Below are 17,620 nucleotides of genomic sequence, written 5' to 3'. Positions count from 1 at the left end.
TCCCCTCATCTTTCTTAAATGAGACACCCCTTATTTGTTAAAAGTGACCCCCTAGTTCTAGATTCTCCCATAAGAGGAAACACCCTTTTCACATCCATCCTGTCAAGACCCCTCAGAATCTTATATGCTTCAATCAAGTTGCCTCTTACTCTTCCAAGCTTCAGCAGATACAAACCTGTTCAACTTTTCCTCATAAGACAACCCTCCCATTCCAGGTAGCCTAGTAAACTGTCTCTGAACTTCTTCCAACTTATTTACATCCTTCCTGAAATAAGGAGGCCAATACTGTACACAGTACTCCAGATGTGGAGCGAATCGTCCCAGGTTTGCACTAAGTGCAGCAGCAGGCGGGTAAAACAACATTTTACCCGCTGGCCACAATGGCGGGTTTTCATGTCCTATCGCTCAAAACCCACCGCTTTAGTTATGCATTCTCAGGAAACACGCCATTTCGATGGCGGGCGGGCTCTCATTTGATAAGGTGCCACCTTATCAATAAGATTATTACGGAAAATTAAAAGCGCATGGTGTAGTGGGTAACATATTAGCATGGATAGAAGATTGGCTGGTTGGCAGAAAGCAGAGAGTATGCATAAATGGGGCTTTTTCTGATTGGCAGGATGTGACGAGTGGCGTCCCACAGGGGTCTGTACTGAGGCCTCAACTTTTTACGATTTATATAATGACTTAGGTGAGGCGAGTGAAGCATGGTAGCTAAATTTGCAGATGACACAAGATAGGTAGGAAAGTTTGTTGTGAAGAGGACATGAGGAGGCTACAGATGGACGTAGATAGGTTAAGTGAGTGGGCAAAGATCTGACAAATGGAGTTTAATGTGGGAAAATGTGAAGTTGTTCATTTTGGCAGAAAGCACGAAAAAGCAGAGTATTATTTAAATGGAGAATGGCTGCATAATTCTGAGGTGCAGAGGAATCTAGCTGTTCTAGTACATGAGTCTCAAAAGTCAGTATGCTGGTACAGCAAGTAGTTAAGAAGGCTAATGGAATGCTATCCTTTACTACAAGAGGGATTGAGCTTAAAAGTAAGGATGTTATGCTTCAGTTATACGGGGCATTGGTGAGACCACATCTCAAATACTGTGTGCAGTTTTGGTCTACTTATTTAAGGAAGGATTTAAATGCATTGGAGGTGGTTCAAAGGATGTTTACTAGATTGATACCTGGAATGAGTGGGTTGTCTTATGAGGGAAGGTTGGACAGACTGAGCTTGTTTCCACTAGAGTTTAGAAGAGTGAGGGGCGATTTGATTGACGTATACAAGATCCTGAACAGCCTTGACAAGGTGGACGTTGAAAGGATGTTTCCTCTTGTGCGCGAGTCCAGAACTAGTGGGCACTGTTTTAAAATTAGGGCTGACAAGTCTTTGGGTCCAGATGGACTTCATCCTAGTGTCTTAAAAGAGGTGGTTAATGAGGAGTAGATGGGTTGGAGTTAATTTTCCAAAATTCCCTAGATTCTGGAAAGGTTCGATCAAACCAGCAAGTAGGAAATATAACCTGTCACAACTCACTAGGCACAGTGCGCTGTAATATCAAGCCCCACTGTTCCCCGAGCCATGACAAATGCGAAAAGTTTGACCAAACCACAGATTGCTCCAATTCTACCTAACTGTTTAATTTAAATTAACAGAATATGAGCACCAGGTTTGTAAACCTAATAAGTAACTAACTGTTTATTGAACAAACTGTCATTAACCAGTGGCAAAAGAAAGAAATATGAACTGCTAATTTCTAACACTATAGCCTAAACTCTACCCCTTCTTAAATCCATATTCACACACATACAAGACACATAAGACACACAAAACACAGATTTTAAGCTTGGGATAAAACAGTTCAATAGCACCAATTCCAGAGTACAGGATTCGATGGGTTGATCTTCGTTGATGTCTTCCAAATTCCTTTCAGTTCTTGTTGATGACACGAGGTGGTCTTCCAGCACTTTCAGTGTTTAGTTCACTAGTTGAGCACTTGCCTTTCAATGTCTCTAAAAGTGATTTTTCCCTTTGCCGGGGGTTTTCAGAGAGAGAACAGGTTATAGAGATATGAGGAGAAAAAGCCAGCTATCTATTACTGTGGAATTATTGGAACTTTACACACAGGAGAGAGAGGTTTTAGATCTTTTCATTTCAGGCTAGGAGCTATTCTGCTGTACTGCCCTCTCACAAAACCTGGTTACTTTGTCAGGAGCCAATTAAAACATTGTTGTTAGGCAGCTCCCTTGGTCCAGGACTCCTCTCCTTTCCAGTACCATCCTATCTTTCATGGCACACACTGTTCCAGGACTGCAACATTGTATGTATTACTCATCCTGTTCCACTGGACGTGTCTTTCCAACTGCAGCCATTGCAATTTTAAACCACAGTCCAACAGAAAATTTAAAAATATGTTCTTTACAGCTGTCCAACGGAAATAAAAAGATATGTTTCTTACACGCCTCCACCTTTAAAAGAGATGAAATTCCATTTCAAAAAATGCGTTTCATCACAAGGTATGTGACACATGGGCCAGAATCTTCGGGTCGGCGAGCGGGGGCGGGTCCTGATCACTGACACGTAAAATGACGCACGGTGACATCAGCCGTGCGTCACGACATCACTGCGCGTCATTCTGATCCTCAGTTCGGTTGGCACGCAGCGGAGTTGGCTGCGCGTCCGCCGCATTGTCAAAGGCCTATTAAGGCCATTTAAAAACTAATTAAAGAGATTAACTGAGCTGCCCAGCCAACCTTAAAGTTGGTGGGCAGGCGACGAGCCCAGACGGCATTCGCATTTATCATGAAGCCTCATCCATGGGCGAGATGAGGTTTCATGGACAAAAACAAAAATACCTGGAAAAACTCAGCAGGTCTGACAGCATCTGCGGAGATGGATACAATTAACGTTTCAAGTCCATATGACCCATCATCAGAACTAAGACATATAGAAATTAGATGAACTATAAGCTGGTAGAAGGTGGTGGGACAGGAGAGCTCGATAGGGGGCCAGTGATAGGTGGAGGCCAAGAAGAGACTGCCAAAGAAGTCATAGACAAAAAGACAAAGGGGTGTTGATGGTGGTGATATTATCTAAAGGATGTGCTAATGGGGACATTAAGGGAAGCAAGCTAGTGGCAGATGGCCCTAGTGCGGGTGGGGTGGGGGGAAGGGATCGAAATAGGCTAAAAGGTGGAGATGAAACAATAGATCAAAATAAATTTTAAAATAGAAGGGAAGAGAAAAAAATATAGTTGTAAAAAAAAAGATAAATTATTGGAAAAAGGAGGATCGGAAAGGGGGTGGGGATGGAGGAGAGAGTTCATGATCTGAAATTGTTGAACTCAATACTAAGTCCGGAAGGCTGTAGAGTGCCTAGTCGGAAGATGAGGTGCTGTTCCTCCAGTTTGCGTTGAGCTTCACTGGAACATTGCAGCAGGCCAAGGACGGACATGTGGGCATGAGAGCAGGGTGGTGTGTTGAAATGGCAAGCGACAGGAAGGTCTGCTTGCGGACAGACCGAAGGTGTTCTGCAAAGCGGTCACCCAGTCTGCGTTTGGTTTCTCCAATATAGAGGAGACCGCATTGGGAGCAGCGAGTGCAGTAGACTAAATTGAGGGATGTGCAAGTGAAGTGCTGCTTCACTTGAAATGAGTGTTTGGGCCCTTGGACGGTGAGGAGGGGGGAAGTAAAGGAGCAAGTGTTGCACCTTCTGCGGTTGCATGGGAAGGTGCTGTGGGAGGGGTTTGAGGTGTAGGGGGTGATGGAGGAGTGGACCAGGGTGTCCTGAAGAGAACGATCCCTGCGGAAAGCCGCCGGTGGGGGGGTGAAGGGAAGATGTGTTTGGCAGTGGCATCATGCCGGAGTTGGCGGAAATGACAAAGGATGATCCTTTGAATGCAGGGGCTGGTGGGGTGATAGGTGGGATGATAAGTGAGGACAAGGGGGACCCTATCATGGTTCTGGGAGGGAGAGGAAGGTGTGAGGGCGGATGCGCGGGAGATGGGCTGGACACGGTTGAGGGCCCTGTCAACCACCGTGGGTGGAAAACCTCGGTTAAGGAAGAAGGAAGACAACAAATCACACTCCAACTGCACTTTTTACAATGGAACCGGGATATACTTTTCACTTATGTCGTTTACCAATACTTTAGCTTTCATTGAATTCTCTGGAGGGAAAACTTGGTCCTTCTCCAGCAAAAGAGTTTGAGTAGCTCCTGTGTCCCTTAATATAGTTATGGGTTTAGCTGCATCATTTAATGAAAAAGGGGTTATCTTCCCTTTAGACAAAAACCCTTTATTTCTCTCATCTACCTTATTCACTTCACCTGTATTCACAGCAGTGTTTACCTCCAGACCTTTATTTGTAGTTAAAGCTACTATTTGATCTGCGGCATTTTCTTTTTGAGTTCCCTTTTCAGACTCACTCTTACAAACTCCAATAAGTCCCATGGGCTTTCCTCGCTACTTCCAACATCCTGAACGATGTGTCCCACTTTGTTACAATGGAAACACTTAGGCCTTTGAGTTTCACCTCCACCCTCAGTACCTTCCTTCCTGATCTGGAGAGGAAATCTCAAGGTATTCCCAACCAACCCTGGCTACTTGCGTTCCTTTCACTCTCCCACTTTCTATCCTTTTCAAATTTATGGGGCTAATGGAAAAAAGGCTTAGTTTTATGGATCAGCTCATAATCGTCAGCCATTACTGCTGCCTGTCTAGCAGTTGCAACCCTTTGGTTTTCAACATGGGTTCTTATTACAGAAGGAAGGGAGTTTTTAAATCCTTTCAAGAGTATAATCTCTGAGAACTTCATAGGTAGTATCAACTCCTAGTGCTGGTATCCATTTGTCAAAACTATTTTGCTTAATTCTTTCAAATTCACTATTAGTTTGCCCAGGCCGTTAAATTTCAAAATGTTTTTCTGTATGCTTCAGGAACCAACTCATATGCACTCAAAATGGCCTTTATCACCACATCATAATCCCTAGAAACCACCTCTGACAGTGAAGCATAAATTTCCTGTGCTCTACCTGTCAATTTGCTCTGCATGGTCAATGTCCAGTTTTCTTTTGGCCAGTTCATCTGTTTAGCTATCTTCTCAAATGAAATAAAGAATGCTTGAACATCCCTTTCCTCAAATTTTGGAAGAGCTTGTACAAATTTAAACATCTCTCCACTGGGTTCTGATCTGGAAATAAGTCCTGCCTCACCTACTGCTGTCTCTTTTTTAGCTATCAGCATTTTAAGCTGGAAGTCTCTCTCTTTTTATCTTTCCTCCTTTTCTAACGTCGCCATTTCTAACTCTCTTTGAAATGTCCTTTCTCTTTCCTTTTCTGCCTGTTCTCTTTGGAATGCCCTTTCTCTCTCTGCTGCCTCTTGTTCCAGTCTTTTTATTGGCAACTGAATTTGAGCTCATTCCAATGAACCACCCCTTGGAGAACTCAGTCTCTCGGGTATTCCTTCCAATTACAAATGCTGTGCCACCTCTTCATTATCTCTGCATTCCTAGCTTTGGCAGGCAATCCTACTCTTAATTTACTTGCCAATTCGATTAACCTGGCTTTTGCGATCCCTTGTAAAATTGTCAGGGGCATCTTTTCCACTTGCAGGAAAGTTTTAGTAGTTTCCAGTGCCATCTTATTTTTGACAGTTCAGACCTGGTGTTTCCTTTTAGCTTTTATTACTTACTAAATCTACATCCAAATCATTGTTGTCTTTTGTTCCAAAATTTCCGCACGAGCCCCCAAACTTTGTCACAACTCGCTGGGGATAGTGTGCTGTAATATCAAGCCCCACTGCTCCCCGAGCCACAATGAATGTGAAAAGTTTGGCCAAACCGCTGGATTACCCCAATTCTACCTAACTGTTTAATTTAGGTTAACAGAATACGAGCACCAGGTTTTTAAACTTAATAAGTAAATAACTGTTTATTGAACAAACTGTCATTAATCAGTGGCAAAAGAAGGAAATATGAACTGCTAATTTCTAACTCTATAACCTAAACTCTACCCCTTCTTAAATCCCTATATACACACATATAAGACACACAAAAACATAGATTTTAAGGGTGGGATAAAACAGTTCAATAGCACGAATTCTGGAATACAGGATTCGATGGGTTGATTTTGATCAATGTCTTCCAAATTCCTTTCTGTTCTTGTTGATGACATGAGGTGGTCTTCCAGCACTTTCAGTTTTTAGTTCACTGCTGGAGCACTTACCTTTTAATCTCTAACAGTGATTTTCCCCTTTGCCTCTTGCCAGGGGTTTTCAAAGAGACAACAGGTTTTAGAGATATGAGGAGAAAAAGCCAGCTAGCTATTATTATGGAATTACTGGAATCTTACACACATAGGAAAGAGAGGCTTTAGGTCTTTTTCCTTTCAGGCTAAGAGTTATTCTGCTGCATTATTCTCACAGAAAACCTGGTCACCTTGTCAGGAGCCAATTAAAATGTAGTTGCCAGGCAGTTCCCTTGGTCCAGGACTCCTTTCCAGCACCATCCTGTCTTTCATGGCACACTCTGTTCCAGGACTGCAACATTGTATGTGTCTTTCATCCTGTTCCAGTGGACATGTCTTTCAAACTGCAGCCATTTTAATTTCCACAGCCCAACAGGAATAAAAAGATATGTTCCTTACAAACGCCTCTATTCAAGAAGGGAGGGAGGCAGTTAGCTTGATGTCTGTCATGGGAAAGGTGTTAGAATTTGACCATTAAAGGGGTTATAGCTGGGCACTTAGAAAAATTCAAGGTAATCAGGAAGAATCAGCATGGTTTTGTAAAAGCAAAATCATTTTTAACCGATTTAATAGAGTTCTTTGAAGGAATAACATGTGCCGTGGATAAAGGGGAGCCTGTAGACATATTGTACATGGATTTCCAGAAGGCATTTGATAAGGTGCCACATCAAAGGTTATTGTGGGATATAAAAGCTCATGGTGTAGGGAGTAACATAATAGCATGAATAGAAGATGGGTTGCCTGGCAGAAAACGGAGAGTATGCATAAATGGGTCTTTGTCTGATTGGGAGGATGTGACAAGTGGAATCCCACAGGGGTTTGTGCTGGGGCCTCAATATTTTGCAATTTACATCAATGACTTAGATGAGGCGGGGTGGGGGGGGGTGGGTGGGGGGGAGTGTGAAGGCATGCTAGCTAAATTTGCAGATGACACAAAGATAGGTAGGAAAATATTTTGTGAAGAAGACATGAGTTTGCAGAAGGATACAGATAGATTGAGTGAGTGGGCAAAAATCTGGCAGATTGATTATAATGTGGGAAAATGTGAAGTTGTTCACTTTGGCAGGAAGAATAAAAAAGCAGAGCAGTACTTATATGGAGAATGACTGCAGAATACCAAGGTGCAGAGGGATCTGGGTGTTCTTGTGCAAGAAGGCTAATGGAATGCAATCCTTTACTACGAGAGGAATTGAACATAAAAGTAAGGATGAAAGCAAAATACTGTGGATGCTGGAAATCTGAAATAAAAACAGAAAATGCTGGAAAAACTCAGCAGGTCTGACAGCATCTGTGGAAAGAGAAACAGTGTTAAGGTTTCCAGTCCATATGACTCTTCTTCAGAGCTGAAAGTAAGGACGCTATGCTTCAGTTATACAGGGCATTGGTGAGACCACATCCAGAATACTGTGTGCAGTTTTGATCTCCTTATTTAAGGAAGGATGTAAATATGTTGGAGGCTGTTCAGAGGAGGTTTACTCAATTGGTACCTGGAATGAGTGTGTTGTCTTATGAGGAAAAGTTGGACAGGCTGGGTTTGTTTCCACGGGAATTTAGAAGAGTCAGCGGTGACTTGATTGAAGTATAAAAGATCGTGAATGGTCTTGATAAGGTGGACGTGAAAAGGATATTTCCTCTTGTGGGTGAGCCCAGAACTAGGGGGCACTGTTTTGAAATTAGGGGTTGCCCTTATAGGACAGAGATGGGGAGAATTCTTTTCTCTGAGGGATGTGCAACTTTGGAACACTCTGCCTCAGAAGACACTGAAAGTGATGTCATTGAATATTTTTAAGGCAGAGGTAGATAGGTTCTTGTTAGGCAAGAGAATCAAAGGTTATTGAGTGTAGATGGGAATGTAGAATTTGAAACACAAACAGATATTATTTAATGGAGGCGCCGAATGCCTTACATATGCTCCTAGTTCGTATGTATCACCCGCTTTGTCAGTTATAGGATCCACTCCACTTCTTGCTACCCACTTACTATTTACATGCTGGTAGAAGAATGTTTATCACACATCCAATGATAAATAAGTCTGTTCATCCTATGTGTTTCTTACATTATTTATGCCATAATTAGAAATGGAATGATAGAGCATGAGAAACATGGTACCTGTTCTTATTGCTTTACTTGGGCATGGGAGGTAAAAGGGTGCATTATAAGTGGTTTTATATTTATTCTAAAGATGATAGCTTTTCTTAATACTGTAGAACAGCTGGCTGTTTAACTTGTATGACCCTCTACTTCAAATATTTATCCTCTGAAAAGATGTCATGGTCCTTAGCTAGTCCATATGCTAAAGTATTGCATGATCCAATAACTCTTTGCATAATATCTTTTTCCTAACATCTTTTCATACAATTTGAAATTGAAGACTCCTTAGCACTGGCTCCAAGTAGATGAAAGTCCCTTCCCTAACATTCCCATAAAAACCCTTCATAATGTCAAAAAACCCTGCATAATGTCAAAAACCCTATTAAAACTGCGCTTAATCTTCTCTGGTCCGATGGAAATACTTGCACTCTCAAACCTTATCCTCACAAAGAGAAGTCTAATCTGTGGTATTATCCTGAGGCTCAATTCAGCTGAAGGAGAGCAAGTTTTTAAATGTTATAAGTGCATTGGAGTAGATTCTGTTGGATATATAGCAGAGGGTCCAGTCTTCACTTTTATTGCCTGCTGACAGTTATCAATTAGAGGGCTCCAGATCCATATTATAACATTGCTTTCAATTATTCACTTTCATTCATACTGGTTACATCTTTGACCCATTTACGTAGATATTTTTTAAAAAGAATAAAACTATGTATGTTGTATATATTTTCCAAAATAAAACGCATCAATCTGTTTCATCTTCTGACTACCTCTGTTCTCAGCATGCTGCAATGAGATCATTGAACCCAGGGGGTGATTCTAGTCTGAGAAAAGGTGGAGGATTTGCCTAAGGTCAGACTTAAGTCTGCAAATCAATGTTTTTCTATATCATCAATCACTGCATCTCCCCATAACCCATCCAAAATATACAATATTCTATTAACTCTGTTCATGCTTCTCTCCCTTTTACTCTTTATATTTCTTAGTAAGAATGGATTGAACTCACTAACTGCTTTTCCACAGCATTAATGTAAAAATACTGTTCCATTTTTTCCTCAACACTGCCTGCTTTCTGAACATAGCTTAGCATAATTCATAAACATTACAACAGCAATGGGCCCAGGATTGATCCGGGACAGAATAACAACTTTTTGAAGGAAGTGGGGGGGGGATATTCAGAACAGAATTATCCTAGCTGATCCTGTGCACCTAGGAGAAGCAATTTGTACAGAATCAATCATTCACTCATTCACATCCCAAAGTGCTTTAAAGCTAATTAATTGCTCTTAAAGTATTGTCATGTAAAGATATGCTGTAGACAGTTTACTCACAGCCAGCTCCCAGAAGCAAATATTAGGTAAGTGACCTATTTTGAATGATTTTGTTTGAGGAAATAATATTGACTGGTACACTGGAAAATATTATCTGTTCTTCTTCAAATAGTGCCATGGGACATTTTATGTTCATATGATAGGATACAGAAAACTTAGGTTAAAAATTTAACCTGAAAGATGGCACTTTTGACAATACAGCACTAAAGTGTCAAATTGTATTCAAATGTTTGGAGTGGTGCTTGATTGCAGAAGACAGAGTTGTACCACTGAACCAAAGCTGATGCTTATATTGGGATAGGATAGAATTACTTGCTCAAAGTTAGCACATCTTTATTAAACTAAGACAGCTGAGCATTATGGGAGCTATTTTCCTAAAGTGTGGCATGAATTAGACACACAGGATCCATGTTATTGGGCATACAGGCCTTAAGCTTGTCAGACGCTCAAGGATTAAGTGCCAATGTATGATCTGGTAGTGACATGGAAGCAAAGTGAAAACATGGATAATGTAAACTCCACTCGTTGAAGGCCTGAAATCCTGCAAGAGTTCTTTTAGTCGTGTATCACAACTTCAGCAGAAATAATTAGATCTTATCTCAAAAGCAGATACAAAAGGTGCAAATGTAACTAAGATCAGCGGATGGAATGTCACACAAGTGCTCATCCATGTAAGACAATCAACTTGAAGGTAGCTTATGTTGACAGCAGTATTCCGTTTTTGCATATTTATATGTGATATATTAAAAGTAGACTAAATCTGAATAGATGTATCATGTTAACCTTCTTAAGCTCTGAAAATTTCACTCACCTGCTGACCATTCACAGCTTTACAGTATATTTGCAGGGTATCTATTGATACTACTGTGCCCGCCAATCAGCTGCACTGGGTCAGTCAGAGTTAGAGGTAGGATGGGAATTACAGAAGGACTCACAGAGTAGTGTATTTTACAACAAACAACGGGCAGGATTTTTCACTCAGTGTGTGGGTGCATACCCGACATGCCTGAGCGTGAAATAAACCACGTTGATGTCAGCCGAACGTGCCGATATCAACGCACACTCTCGTGATATTTCTAGGCGGGCGCGCGATGAAGACAGAGGCATGCCCGCTATTAATTAAGTGACCAGTTAAGGTCCTTGGGACACCAGTTGTCTCCGACTTTACATAGACCATGCGATTTTCAGGCCGTCGCATGGGCAAAACGGGCAGGCCACTAATTGCAAAACCTCATCCACTGTCGGGACAAGAGGGGTCAGTGGCCTTGTCAAAGCGATTAGTAAGGAGTTTTGGATATCGCTGCTGCTTGCTTCTGTGAACAGGACAGCTTCATTTCACTTCAGAGCTGCATTCATAGAATTTAGAGGCTTCAGTTCAGGACTCAGTGTTGTTTTCCAGGCTCCCGGAGGATTCACACGATGTGGACCCTTCCAGGTATCAGACAGCCTTTCCTTACCCTGGTAATGGTGATTGTGGTCTCCACTGGAGGCACCTGTTCTGAGGAGGAAGAGAGGGCCAGGAGGGGGAGGAGGCCAGGTGTCCCTATTCAGCTTCCAGGGGAGTGACCTGTGGGAGGAGAGGTGTAGGCACAAGGGGTGCAGGACCAGCGGGTAGTCCAACGCGGAAGGGGTCGCAGAAGATGTCAAAATCCTGATGCTAGGGTTTATAGGCGGCGAAGCAGCTACCTCAATATGTCTGAGGTGCAGTGCCGAAGGAGGCTCCACCTCTCAAGGGAGACAGTGACCTCCATCTGTCAGAGGATCGGCCCTGAGATCAGCTCTGACTGTATAGGTAGACACCCATGCCAGTGGTGCTGAAGGTCACAGTGGCCCTCAACCTCAATGCCTCCAGCTCTTTCCAGGGCTCAGTGGGGGATCTGTTTGGATTCTCCCAATCAGCTGTTGACAGATGCATCAAACTGGTGACAGACGCTCTATTCAGTCGTGCATTGAGTTTCAATCATTACTGTACGGATAAGGCCAGCCAGGCACAGCGAGCCAGAAGCTTCGCAGTGATTGCTGGGTTCCCCCGCGTCCAGGGTGCAATCGACTGTACACATGTGGCCATCAAGGCGCCAGCTGGTCAGCCCGGTGCCTTCGTCAACAGGAAGGGCTTCCACTCCATAAATGTGCAGATAGTGTATGACCACAGGATGCAGATTCTGCAAGTCTGTGCAAGGTACCCTGGCAGCTCCCATGACACTTACATCCTGAGACCCTCCCAGGTCCCGAGGCTTTTCAGTGCTCCAGCCTGACTGAATGAATGGCTGCTGGATGTCGAGGGCTATCCGCTCAAAAGGTGGCTCATGACACCTCTCCACCACCCAAGAACAGAGGCCGAGCAGCGATACAATAGGAGCCATGCCTCCACAAGGGCGGTGGTAGGGAGAGCCATAGGTCTTCTCAAGATGCACTTCCGATGCCTAGACCGTTCAGGGGACGGCATTGCAATGTCCCCCAGATCATGTGTCACTGATGGTGGTTGCATGCTGCGCTCTCCACAATCTGGCACTGGAAAGGGAGGACGCAGTGGAGGAAAAAGATCTTGACGCAGCTGCACAGGCAACAGACAATGAGTCCAGCAGTGAGTCCGAGGACGAGCACGGTCAGGAGAATGCTGAGGGCATAGACGCTGACCTGGGTAACCTCCAGGGAGGCAGGGATACCTCGGAGGCTTTGATCCAACGCTCCTTCACCTAGCCTACCAAATAAGAACCGCCACCACATGAGAGGGCTGCAGGCTCCATACTCGATTCCTGACAGGACCAGTTCTTTGGTTAATAACATAAACTTAATTGCACTGGTAATAGTGTAAGGAGTCACACGTCCATCATAACGTCATGGATTACCCTGCACCTACAGAGCAAATTAAGCAATCAGAGGCCAGTTGCACAAAAAAACATATCATTTACTGGTGACTGACAAACATTGTAGAAATTAACATTGACCGGTGTTTTACATCACACCATTAAAAAAAAACAGAAAAATGGGGGAAACAAATATCACTCGTGATCAGGCCATGTTGTGTTTAAGGTGCTTTAAGTTCTTGCTTGCGGGTACTACATGTAGGTGCTCCCCCCTCACTGGCACCAGCATTGGAGACAGCCTGCTCACTCTGCTGTCCTGTTGGCCTTGATTACCTTGGCTAGTGTCCTCTGGCCCATGGAGCCTGTGCTGGCCCCGCCTGGGAGGGAGCAGCCAGTGCCAGGACTGGCATCTCCCCAGCCGCTACAGCCTCATCAGATGCCACGGTCACTGGTAGAGGAGCGGAGGAGCTGCTGCCATCATCCAGAACACCCTGAGAGGAGCCCGCAGAGATGATGGGCAGCTCGTGCGCCAATGTGAGGTCGCTTTGGACCTCCCTGCTCACCACTGATGAACGGACACCTAGCTGGGATACTGGGTGCCTCATCCATCTCCCACACTGACAGTGACCAGCTGAGGTCATTGCTGGTGTGAGGGCTTGCAGGTCCAAGCGCATCCCCAGGAACCCCTGATTGAGTCCCTGGAGGAGCCTCTCCATGAGAGTTGCTACTCTCTCCGTGGAGGAGGCAGTGTGCTCGGCCGTGAGGGTCATTGCATTGCTCACGCTCCACTTGGACTCCTCCACAACGGACACCACGGCACGCATTCCCTCATGTATCTCCGCCAGATCCTCCCGCACACCCTGCTGGAATCCAGCATCTGCTGCCTCAGGGACGACTCCAGAGGCACATCATCATCAGATACCGACTGAGCATGTTCCTGGTCCCCAGCAGTCCTCCGACTGCCGGCACCCTGGGCACTCTCTGCCTCCACCTGCACCTCAAGCGAGTGTGAAGTGCCCTCACCAATATACACTGAGATACCAGACGGCGATCTTATGCCCACCGAGGTGATGGTATCTGCGCTAATGCCTGCTTGACAAAGAGGGTGCGACGCTGGTGCATAGTGAGCATGGTGGTCCTCAGTGGTCATAGGCGGGCCTTCAGCCTCCTCATAATGAAGGGTTTCTGGTGAACCTAAAAGGGAGAAGGACATGTCATTAGTTTAAGTCATTAGACTGTCACTGTGCATGCCTGGCACTCTTGATGAGACAGAGATCTGCTTCATGGTACCCTCATCTTTCTATTATCAATGGGCATTCCAGGTTCGGGGCTCACATCAATATAGAGACTACACTGGAATGGCTGCAAAAGCCCATATTCTCACCTCAGTGCACTGCATTCTTACCTCGCTCTGGCACCCCAACCTCACCGCAGCCGTTTGACCTAGGTGCGTGGCGCTTCTCCAGCTCCAGGGCCTCCTGCTCCCGACTGAGGATTAGGAGGTGTGGGGGCCCCCGCCAGTCCGCGACCTCTCAGCATTGTTATGGAATGTTTTCTCCTGAAAGGATATAGGAGCATTGATTAGTCCACCCCCTACCTGCACTGCCATTGCAGACTGACCAATCCCACCTGACGAACACCTTGCAGGGCTCGGCTGATTCGTGACCCTGGAGCTGCAAGGCACTCAGTGCACGCAGCCAGGGCTCACCCCCTTGGCCAGGTCCTGCCTCATTGACATTTGTCACTCACGCTGTAACCTCTGAGGTCCAAGGGGGGGATGGGCAGCTCTTCACTGTTCTGCAAAGTAACCCATGCCAACACGGTACTCACCCTTCCCGATTACAGGGGATCATTAAAACGGTTCTGGCACTGCACCCATGTGTGCCTCACCATGTCGTGGCTGCTGACCCTGGATGCCACCTCCTCCCAGGCCTTTTTGGTGAGGTCGGGGGGCCTCCTCCTCCCAACCCTGGGGACAAGCATTTCTCTCCTTGCTGCCACCTCTCCAGGAGGGCAGTGAGGCACTCATCTGAGAAACGTGGGGCCCGACTGCATTCCCACCTGCCATGTCCACTTGCTACAGTCTCCATTCACAGGACTTCCACGTCCTTCAGTGGCAGCCTTCCAGGGGCTGCCGAGGCAACATTTGAATCAGCAGCCGGGTCACCATTGGACCCAGTGGATATTAAGCCCCCACTTGCCCCTTTGCGCTCATTCACAGGCTGCGTCTCACGCTGGGTGGGCCTTAATTGGCCCACCTGCGTAAAATCACGGTGCGCTGCCGATCTCGGGCAGCGGTCAGCTTCCCAACCACCCCCGCCCACCCCCACCGATCCCGCACACCAACTGCTAACTTCTGCCCAAAATCTATTTATCCAGAAAACAAAGTCTATTTATTCAACAAACAGCAAGCAAACAAAGTCCACTTACTCAGCAGACTCTATTTAAGCAGTGCACTACAGAAAACAGTCTACAGAGTCTATTTAAAAACTAGAACTAGAGGAAGCAGAACTCCTGGTTGAAACTATAGCAACTTCTTCTGATTAGAACTGGTGATTTCTCCAGAAAATTATAGTAAGTGGAGGATAGCTACATACAAATTATATATGTAAATCAATCCCAATCACTGACCAACATTGTTGGTGCAGGAAATTGTCCACTCCTCATTCTGTCTTGGAATTGTGGTGTCATTATATGCAACTTTATATTTGCACGCAGATACCTCCACCTAAGCTTTGCATAGATTTCAAGTTAGTGGAGCTGCTCTAGAGTTTCAAAGCCTCTTTGAAGGACTTCATGAAACCAGTTCTCTCATGCCCCATTGTGACAGAAGCATTTTCATTAAATTATTGATTAGTTTCTTTAATGTTAGTAATAGAGTGAATTTGGTTTCTGTTGACTGTTCCACAGGGCTCGGTGTTGGGACCCTTGCTGTTTGTGTTATATATTAACGAATTGGACGCGAACGTGGGGGGCACGATTGGGAAATTTGCAGATGACACAAAGATTGGCCGAGTAGTGGATAGTGTAGAGGATATGATAGCCATAATCTCCAAAATGATATAGATGGGTTGGTGGAGTGGGTGGTAAAGTGGCAGATGGATTTTAACATAAAGAAGTACATTTAGGGAGGTCAAACAGTAACAAGGATTACACAATAAATGGGAATATACTAAGAGGGGTAGATGAAGTGAGAGATCTTGGTGTACAAGTACACAGGTCCCTGAAGGCAGCAGTTCAAGTAGACAAGGTTGTAAAGAAAGCATATGGAATGCTCTCCTTCATTAGCAGAGGTATAGAATATAAAAGTAAGGATATAATATTGGAATTGTATAAAACACTGGTGAGACCACAACTGAAGTATTGTGTGCAGTTCTGGTCACCACATTACAGGAAGGACGTAATAGCTCTGGAGAGAGTGCAGAGGAGGTTTACAAGAATGTTGCCAGGGTTAGAAAAGTGTAGCTATGAGGAGAGATTGGATAGGTTGGGGCTATTTTCCTTAGAACAAAGAAGGCTGAGAGGTGACTTGATTGAGGTGTACAAAATTATGAGGGGAATGGATAGAGTGGACAGGATAAAATTGTTTCTCATGATGGAGAATTCTAGAACCAGGGGACATAGATTCAAGATAAGTGGCAGAAGGTGTAGGGGAGACATGAGAAAGAACTTTTTTTACGCAGAGGGTAGTGGGTGTCTGGAATTCGCTGCCCAAGTTGGTGGTAGAGGCAGAAACTCTAAACTCTTTTAAAAAGTACCTGGATCTACACCTTAAGTGCTATAAGCTGCAGGGCTATGGGCCGGGTGCAGGAAGGTGGGACTAGAAAGTGCACCTGGGTGTCCTCGGGCTGGCATGGACAAGATGGGCTGAATGGCCTCCTTCTGTGCTGTAACTTTTCTATGGTTCAATGGACTGGTTTTGTATGGCACAGGCCGAAAGTTAGTTCTTAGGTGTTTGAGTTTTGAATTTTGATTGTGGTCAGATAAAAGAGAGATTATTGTGTTAATTTTTCACAACCAGATCATAAGCATCCTATGTAAGTGACAAAAAATAGCATCCAATCTATTTTACTAAAAGGTCATCTTCTATTATGAACAAACAGCAAAATAGTGTAGATGCTGGGAACCTGCAACAAATAGAAAATACAAGATCATACAAAGAGGGCATTATGGTTTCTTTACTCTCTCCTAGTTGTTCTGTTCCTTTTTAATTTCAGTTCATCTGTAATATCTTCCAATTCTGAGGATAGGTTTTATACTGAAAATGTTAACTCTCCACAGATGCTTCTTGACTTACTGGGTGTTCCCAATGCTTTTTTTTAAGATTTCTATTCACTTTGTTTAGACATATCTTTATAGGTTGAAGCCATTTACCACAGTTTAATGAATCAGATTAGCCTTGGTTTAGAGTGACAGGTGTGTTTGATCAACCTTTGCACAGTTTCAATGATTGTAGTCCATTGATGACCAGCTCTGTGGCTGCAGGTTTCTAGTGTACACTTTTACTTGTGGCTGAGACAACAGTCAATCTATAGCTAACATGGAAACCAGGCTAGTTTGGCTCTAACAGTATTTTGCCATGTAAGGACACATCAGCTATCAAGGTTCAATGTATTTTTTGAGAGATAGCTCAGGCAGAAGCATCTTAATTGTTTTGAGATTTTGTAATATACCATTTTTGTTAAGTAGAATATTTATTGCTTTTATTTATTTATTTATTCATAGCCTGAGTCATGGGCTGATGGCTTGTTTGATCAGTCCATCTACTAAAAACCATGTTGCGGGGTCAGCGGGGAGGTTTGGGAGCATAGCATATTCCAGTAGTCTGATTTACTGGTTACAAGTCATTCTCTCTTTGACCTCTGGGTCTACTTATCCAGACATTGGGCAATTAAAGATGCATACCATTTATAGGAGATACTAATAGGAGTAACCCATGATGCCAAACCAGGACAAAATGTCTGGCATAAAACACAGGATGTACCAATTGCCTTCCGTTACAGCAAATCTACTCCACACCTCCTTGCTACTGTGTTCAACTTCAGTGCAGAAAATGTGCAATATATAAATCAGCTTTAAGAGAATTTGCACTTTAACAACTGATGTTCTATTCATTGGCCCCCAGCGTGCTCCCAGATCATCAAAGTTGCATGA

The 17,620-nt window shown here is 44.3% G+C and overlaps 1 protein-coding gene across 1 annotated transcript in view; it reads left to right on the top strand.

Moving 5' to 3' along the window:
- Positions 1-17,620, top strand: part of unc80 (unc-80 homolog (C. elegans)) — a 535,199-nt gene that overhangs the window by 25,514 nt on the left and 492,065 nt on the right. The window lies entirely within an intron of this gene.

This window comes from Cetorhinus maximus, chromosome 11 (genome assembly GCF_964194155.1).
Source record: "Cetorhinus maximus chromosome 11, sCetMax3.hap1.1, whole genome shotgun sequence".
Lineage (NCBI taxonomy): Eukaryota > Metazoa > Chordata > Chondrichthyes > Lamniformes > Cetorhinidae > Cetorhinus > Cetorhinus maximus.
Note: the sequence above shows the minus strand (reverse complement) of the source record. Positions and strands in the feature narration are given on the sequence as shown.